The sequence below is a fragment of the Anneissia japonica genome, unplaced genomic scaffold (assembly GCF_011630105.1).
Source record: "Anneissia japonica isolate Jap-2015-1 unplaced genomic scaffold, ASM1163010v1 scaffold2266_len499427_cov150, whole genome shotgun sequence".
In the NCBI taxonomy this organism is placed as follows: Eukaryota; Metazoa; Echinodermata; class Crinoidea; order Comatulida; family Comatulidae; genus Anneissia; species Anneissia japonica.
The window spans coordinates 145,758-154,011 of record NW_022711849.1 but is presented as its reverse complement, the minus strand read 5'-3'; the positions used below and the strand labels follow the sequence as shown (position 1 = coordinate 154,011).

Genomic DNA, 8,254 nt, shown 5'->3' with positions numbered 1-8,254 from the left:
GGCCCCATGCGGATTAAATGTGGGCATTTCCATATTTATCTGCCCAGGTATTTACCATATGGGGCCCATGTACTTTAAATAGGGGCATTCCCATATATATTTGCCTATATATTTGGCATATGGGCTCCATATGGGTAAACCATGGGCAAGGCCCATATGTGATTGCCCAGACGGATCCCATAAGGGAAAAATATGGGGTAGCCCATAAGACTTTTCCCAGATATTTTGCATATGGGCCCCATGTGGGATTGTTACCTGGGTTACGTTGACACTGTATGCTTGGGTTCATAGGAGCTATTTGTTTCTAGTTTTATTGTTTAGACCAATGCGTAAATATTTCCTGGTCATATATGCTTTGCTGGTTTTTATTTTATTTCACATGTTTTGTTATGTTTTCCCTTTTCTCTAGCAAGAATAGAAATAGTAAAGGTAGTTGCGCCAACATTGTTAATACCAATGTTGATTGTGCGCTGTGGGCGCACCGTATGATTTGTGGTTTTGTTTTACGCCTGTTGGGCGTCCCACTCATGTTGTCGTACCGACTTACATCCGAGAGATTGTTTTGTTATTAAAAGCTTGTTTACAGTTTTACATCTTAGTCTATCGTGTGATTACTGTGTGTGGATACCTTCTTCACCCAATACTGGCGTTATGTATGCAATTGATTAATAATTTTAAAATAGAATTCTCATGCGTAAAATTGGTCAACATTTTTAAAAATGGGTTTACTTGTGTTTTACGCATTAAATAGATCAACTTCTTAAATATTGTTTAGTCTTTTTTAAAAGTTATGTTCGCATTATTATGAATAAACGGTCTTCACTATATACTAGTAATACCGTATGGGACCAAACTAGAGTATTTATGTTGCATAAAATGCATCCAGTTTTAGTTAGGTTCATTGCAATTAGAATTATGCATAAAATGGGTTCACATTACATTGTGTTTAGGAGTATATGGTCCGTTTTTTTTAAACATGACCCTAAATATTTTTGGTGATTTCTTTTATAAGCCAAAAATGAAAAGGCCCCTATTTGAAACATAAAAATGTTTACTAGATTAGATCAGCTTCGTTTAAAATGAATTTTACCAAAACATTGAAAAGCCAAATTAAATTATTTGAGTGAAATGGTCCTTATCGATTATAGGAAATTTCAGTGCAAATGAAAGTGATGACGTCAACACTAACTTATCAGATATTTATCATCTTCAGAATCTGTAACAAGCTCTATATAATCTTTTAGTTGTATACATCATTGCTGATGATTACATAATATTAATTAATGTTGTTTACGAAACTAGGCCTATATATCTCTTAATTCAGATTCGACTACAAATGTACTTTAAAATGTGTTGGGTTTGTCTATATTGCTCTTAGTGGGGCTTGCCCTCCCAAAACCATGCAAGCGTGCTGTCTCTGAATGTTAAACTGAGTAATAGCATAAGGATGTTGTAGTATTGTATACTTTAATATAGAGAAGACGTAATATATTTACTCATAACTTTGGCAATAGTAAGTCGTTTCCAGTAAGCAACCTATTATTATAGGAATATGTTTAAAAGATAATTTTTTTTTTAAATAAATGATGCTGATTTTGGCATGGCAAGCCCCACATGGACAAGGTAATGTTATCACAATTATATGTTGGAATCATAAAATAATATAATACCCCAAAATGAGTAGATAACGTGTATTTGTTACATTCAATTTAATATTGTAAATAGAGCCTACCATTAAAATATTATGCAAATTGTCGTCCAATCCAAAGGTCTTTGGCTTAAATCTTACAAAATATAAATTCCAAATCAACTGTAAACATTTTTATTATATTATTACCACTAGTAAGTTGGATGAGAGTAATATAAACTGTGTTATTTTATTGGCGTGTTGGCTTCAACTGCCACTCTCATATGTTCTGTATCAAATTATTTTTTTTTATATTATTTTAAAAATTGTTCAAGTCTTTCACATATTTTATTTGATTATGAGAAATTATTAAAATGTTACTTTACTTTAAATGCCATTCATTATGAGTTGCACAAGCCGATTTCATAAGTTTAGTAACTGGCAGCTATAGAAACAATATACACACACTTCCAAAAGCGTTTAAATATGGTGCAAATGCAACATAAAAGAACCTACCACGGACTCTGCTGTCTACTTCGCAAACTAATTAATATGTTGTAAGCATTAAAATCAAACAGTAATTTGACACAACACATTTCATAACATTTTTTGATAGTAGAAATAAAAGTTTTAAAAACGTTATTTCACTAACAGAGTAGAGGAATGACATACAGTATACAGTACTTCATGAACTACCAAAATATGCAACTTCACTTTTGTTAAATATCAAATGAATTAACTTTACATGTTACAAAGGGAGAGTCTTACTTTCTCGCAAACTTAGCAATAAATTGTCTGCTTAGAGTTTATTTAAAGATGTATTGCTTTTAGTAAACTGAATCATTAGGAATACAATAATTTAAGCAACTAATTTAGTTGCATACTTGGTTTTTACTCATCACTAACTAAATCCAAGTGCCTACTACTGGCTTAGAATTATATATAGTTATGTATGACAATTATGCTAAGAATTAAAATGGCGTGTGATTGTGAGTGTAGGGTGATTATGGTAGGATTAAGTGGTATTGCTAAATCCCACAAACCTCCCAAACCACACTGTAGAAAATGAAACAATTCAATTGTGATTGACTGACTTGGTATATCAATAAGAAAATTAAATACATTCATAACTATTTTTTTTGGTTAAAATTTAGATTTTTTATGAAAAAATACTTGCAAATACACCACAAACCTCTAAACACATTGCAAACCCCATCTAAAACCATATTATTATGATTGTAGAACTCTCTTTTTCTTTAAAAAAAAATAATAATTTGATGTTCATATTAACCCACTGTTTGTGGGGTTTACCAATTCACAGATTTAATATTTGGAAAATTGTGATTTCGTTTCTGTGAAATCGGCCACAAGTAAATTACTTTAGTATTATTAAATGCATGATTTATGTTGATTTGTTGATTATGTTGTTGCTATTTTTTAACATTTAAATGGAAAAAAAATAAAAAGTGTAATTCATGGCTTTTTATTTATCTTTGAATATTTTATCATTAAATATTAATTCTTGCAAAAAGTAAAATGTAAATGGCAATTTGTTTGATGTTAGATTCCTTTTAAAAACTAAATTATTTAAGATAAAAAAATGCATATATAGAATCAAGAAAATCAATTTTAATACAGAATTTGATTATTGGGGCCATTTTTACCTACCTGTCATATGGGGCCATTTTTACTGAGGCCGCTTTTCCAGGGCCTTTTTTCCGGGGCCATTCTTACCGTACACCCTTGCGAAGATATTATTTAAATCTTCAACAATACTTAATATATCCCTCTTATTTACTGTAACCTGTTTATTCTTTTTACCTAAATGACATAGATTCTTAATTCTACGATGCCATAAGTTGGCTTGATTACACTTTAACTGTTTAATGTTATGATCATAAAAAAGTTTTCTTTGCTTTACAAATCTATCTCTGAATTGTATTACGAAGTCTTTTATAGTCATAATTTCTTCCCTTTTTAAAAGCCTTATCACGTTTCCTCACTAGTTACTGTAATTTATTGTTGAACCACGGTTTGTCCGACTCATGTTTTTTATGGTAATCTCTGGAAAATATAATTCATATGCATTACAAAGTTGGGAATTAAATTCTTTAGAAATGAGAATTACATCATTTTCTCCAGAAAGTCCCCAGTTATATTGAGTAATCCATCTTCCAAAATCTAAAAAATATCAGATTCCTTAAACGGTCTCACATTCTTCGTAAATCTACGTGATTTCGTTTTTTTTTTTTAAATAATAATTGATTTGTGGTCACTTTTTCCGATACTGGCAATTGGTGCGATTTCTCAGAAAAAATCTAAACTAAATCTAGCAATGCATTGTTTCTTGTTGGGAAGTCAGCAATGTGCTTGAAATCAAGTGTAGTAGTCAAATCCGTAGTGTCTATACGATTAAGGTCACCCATAATCAATATTGTAGCATAAGGTTCCTTACGTCTAATTAAATCAGCAGATGTAGTTAAATGGTCAACAAAAAGTCTGGAATCTGTTGCTTTTGGTGGAAAATACACAACTCCAACGTAGATGCTCCTGAAAGTTTTTCGAGTTTTAGTTGATGGAAAATCGGGTGTTATTCAACAGGGGTGGTCTGAAGATGTTTTAGTGACATAAAGTGCCACACCACCGCCCACTTTTCCTATCCGGTTTCTGCAAAAACAGTTAAAATTAGGAACCACGTATTGTTCATCATTGCTGTCACTTTTAAACCAAGTTTCTGAAACACCTGCTACTTGCACTTCGTAGACATCTAATATCACCTCAAATTCAGCCAGCTTATTTCGCAATGACCTTGTGTTAGCGAAAAAAACTGAATACATTGAGGGGTTGTCATCTTTATGATCACTTACATATTCGGTGATAAGATTCTTCCAATTCAAACCTCGGGAGAAATTATTATTTTTATCCCCTGTAAACTAAAAAAAAAAAAAATAATAATGATAATTTTGAATCGCAGTATCGCAGTAAAAAAACAAAGTACAGATATTGAAATTCGCAGGACAAAAGTCGGGTTGATGCCAATACTGCATGACATGAAAAGAAGGCTAATGACGAAACAGCTGTTGAAAACAGATTTTGGTGTCACATGAAGATCTAGCCTTGCAGGACAACCAAAATGCATTTTTATAAGCATTGTTCTTTGGTTCACTAGCTGTTTATTATCATGTTAAGAACGATAAAACCAAATACACCATAGCGCCTGGTTATTAATACTAGGCGCTATAATAAACATCGATTATTATTATCACAAGTAGACGTATTGCAAAATAACCTAAATTTGATTGTGCTTACCTCTATGATTTAACAATGGGCTTCTTCCACCAAGAGTTATGCATTGCATCGGGACTCCTGCAACTGTTAAAATTTAACATTCTTATGATAAAGTTTTTACTTCTTCTGGGCTGCTATGTTAAATATATTAAGTGGTAATAAGTGTACCAACTATTACTGCCCTCCCATGGCAAAAGGGCATAACTGACAATTTGCTGTTTTGGAGATATTAAGCAAAACGTGTAATTTATTTAGCCCTAAAATGTGTTTTATTATTTAATTTTATGGTTAATGTATTCAAATAGACAAATAATGTGTCTTCCAGTGTAGCACACATTTTTTCTATAAATATTGATTTTTGCGCTCAAAATGTCAGTTATGCCCTTTTGCCGTGGGTTTTCTGATTCAAGACATGTTGACAAACTTTGGCAAAAGGATATAAGTACACAGTTTAGTTCCTTTCAACGCAATTTTAAGTCAGATTATTCAAAAATAACATTCAATATATAATTGTATATGTTATTCATGTATAAACTATCAAATAAATGTACAATAATACCAAAGAAACGCATTAAATAATACTAAAATTACAAACGATTAAAAACCCATGTATAGGCTAACCAAGTATACAAAAAAGAAAATGAATTAACATTAGTATGCTGTTATGTATCAACAAAGCCTTTTTGGCTCAAGATGCTAGATCGAGGACTCTGTGGGTAGGGGAGGGGCTTATGGACCCCTAGGGGTCTGGGGCCCTGCACAAGAGCGCATAGGCGTTACGTCACTGCGTGAAGGATGCATGCGTATGCGTATATGAAATAGAACTGCTGTTTAGTTAGAGTGCGCGTGTGACTGTTTCAATGTGTACGTTAAACAAGAATTACAATTATTTTTAAAATTTTATTTACAAAGTAAAATAAATATATATTTTAAGTCATGTAAGTCATTACAATATAAATTAGGCCTATTATTATTATTCTTATTATTATTAGAAATTCTTCTCTATGATCCAAATTTAAGTAATAATAAAATGATTATGAATATTATTGGTTTTTTTTTATATTGTAATAAAATATTTAGAAAATGTATTATATATTTAGATTTAGATGGAAAAGTAAGTTGTTGTTTGCTTAGTGAACACAGTTGATTCGAGTAAACTGTGCAGTTATACCTTTTTGTTATATGCCATTTGCTATAAATAAATGTTGTAGTTATGCCTCTTTGCCATAGTTATTTGCTAAATAATCGTTTTAGTTGTCCCTCTGTGCCACTGTCATTTCTAGTTAAAATGTAAATTGTTATTCTGCCATGGTTAATTATTTTTTATTAAACAGTTACTATTTTCCCATAGTTTATTTCCATTGTGTTTAACTGTTGCCATTCAAAGTAAGGCAAGATTATATAGCATAAATTAATTAGACTTATCATGTTTGCCTAATATTAACTAGACATATACTACTGTCAAGAATCATACTATTTAACCAATTTCTATTTACAAATTGTGAGTACTCAAACAGTAAGAATAATAAATATAATAAAACTTAACAAGCAACCTTCATTTTAACCAGTGAGAAAGCTCTCTTCTGATTGGTTGGCTGTTGAAAGACCGTCACGCTTCAGCGTATAACAGCCTATCTTTGGAGTTATGCCCTTTTGCCTTAGGAATTTAATGAAAATTGTGTAGTTATGCCCTTTTGCCATGCCCTTATCAAGCCCGGGGGACATTTTTTTACAATTTTTTTTGTGTCAACATGTGTAACATGATCTACTGACCCCACTAGGCTATATAACTCATTTTCGCCAAAAATGTCAGTTATGCCCTTTTGCCATGGCCCCCCATGGCAAAAGGGCATAACTGACATTTTGGGGGGGGGGGGGGTGGCAGTATAGGAGTTTTTTAAATACTTCAGTTTACAGGGTTTAATTTTAAATCTGAGTGGGGTAACTCCTAAATTATAACGCAATTATGGCTTGTTTGAAGCACATAGTGAGGAATAGGACCACAAAATGCATCTAGTAATCAATTTTCTAGCTTCTACATCTGATAACGATGTTGGCAGGAGGTTATGTTTTCGACTTGTTTATTGTTTAGCTGTTTATTTGTCTGTCGGAATATTTATTTTGAACAGCCTACAGACCATATTTTTATTTAAAATTCTTCAAACTTGGCAACAATGTTCCTTTACTTAAGATCTGGAGCTGATTAAATTTTGAAAGGTTAGGGTCAAAGGTCAAGGTCACAATCAACGAAAAACTATTTTAAAAATTTCTTTGACAGCTTATAGTTTTGATCACAAACTTGTCAGACTTTATCACAATGTTCCATGACCAAAGATCTCATTACCTCCAACAACCAAGTTGGCGGGAGGATATTTTTCTCTGTTAATTTATTTATATACTTATTTATTTATTTGCTTGTTAAACATAGCGTACAACCTATAGCTTTCATCAGAAATTATTCAAACCTGACCACAATTTTTCTTTACATAAGATCAAGAGCTGATTAAATTTTGAAGAGTCAGTGTATAAGGTCAAGGTCACAATCAACGAAAAAAAGAACATTATTTACTTGTCTAGAGCCCGTAGATTTAATCACAAAGTGTTCAAACTTTGTCACAATGTTCCATGACCAAATATCTCAAAGTATTTGAATTTAGAAGGGTAAAGGTCAAGGTCACAATCAACAAAAAACGATTTTTGTGGCTACTGAAAGTTGCTACTGTGTCATCAACATTTTAGATCACGAGCCGACTACCAAATAACGCTCATAATTAATCTGGCAATCATTTCCGATAAAATACGGGCGGTTACGAATAATAGCCTATTTCGTGGCCAGATGTTTCACCGACAGACAGTGGCCTACAGATTATCGACCGAAATACCATTTCGCCGAATGCCAGTTCGCCGACAGGACGATTCGCCGACAGCCAATTTGCCGTCAGACAATTTGCCGACAGCTAATTTACCGACAGCCAATTTGCTGACAGACAATTCGCCGACATTTTGTCGTGGCCGGACGTTTCACCGACAGACATTTGTCCGACAGACTTTCGACCAACAAACTATCGACCGAAATTGCATTTCGCCGAATGCCTGATTGCTGACAGGACGATTTACCTACAGTCATTTTGCTGACAGCCAATTTACCGACAGCTAATTTGCAGATATTTTTTGGGAACATGTTAATGGATTGATGTGCCACATTTAAATAGAAAAAAAATAAAAAGTGTAATTCATGGCTTTTTATTTATCTTTGAATATTTTATCATTAAATATTAATTCTTGCAAAAAGTAAAATGTAAATTGCAATTTGTTTGATGTTAGATTCCTTTTAAAAAC

At 32.4% G+C, this 8,254-nt stretch overlaps 1 long non-coding RNA gene across 1 annotated transcript; it reads right to left on the bottom strand.

Moving 5' to 3' along the window:
- Positions 1–4,165: 4,165 nt before the first annotated feature.
- LOC117107598 lies at positions 4,166–5,013 on the bottom strand. The gene is made up of 3 exons (XR_004445259.1): positions 4,937–5,013; positions 4,495–4,560; positions 4,166–4,294 (listed from the first exon to the last, which is right to left on the bottom strand). It is a non-coding gene; the product is annotated as an uncharacterized LOC117107598 (long non-coding RNA).
- Positions 5,014–8,254: the final 3,241 nt, after the last annotated feature.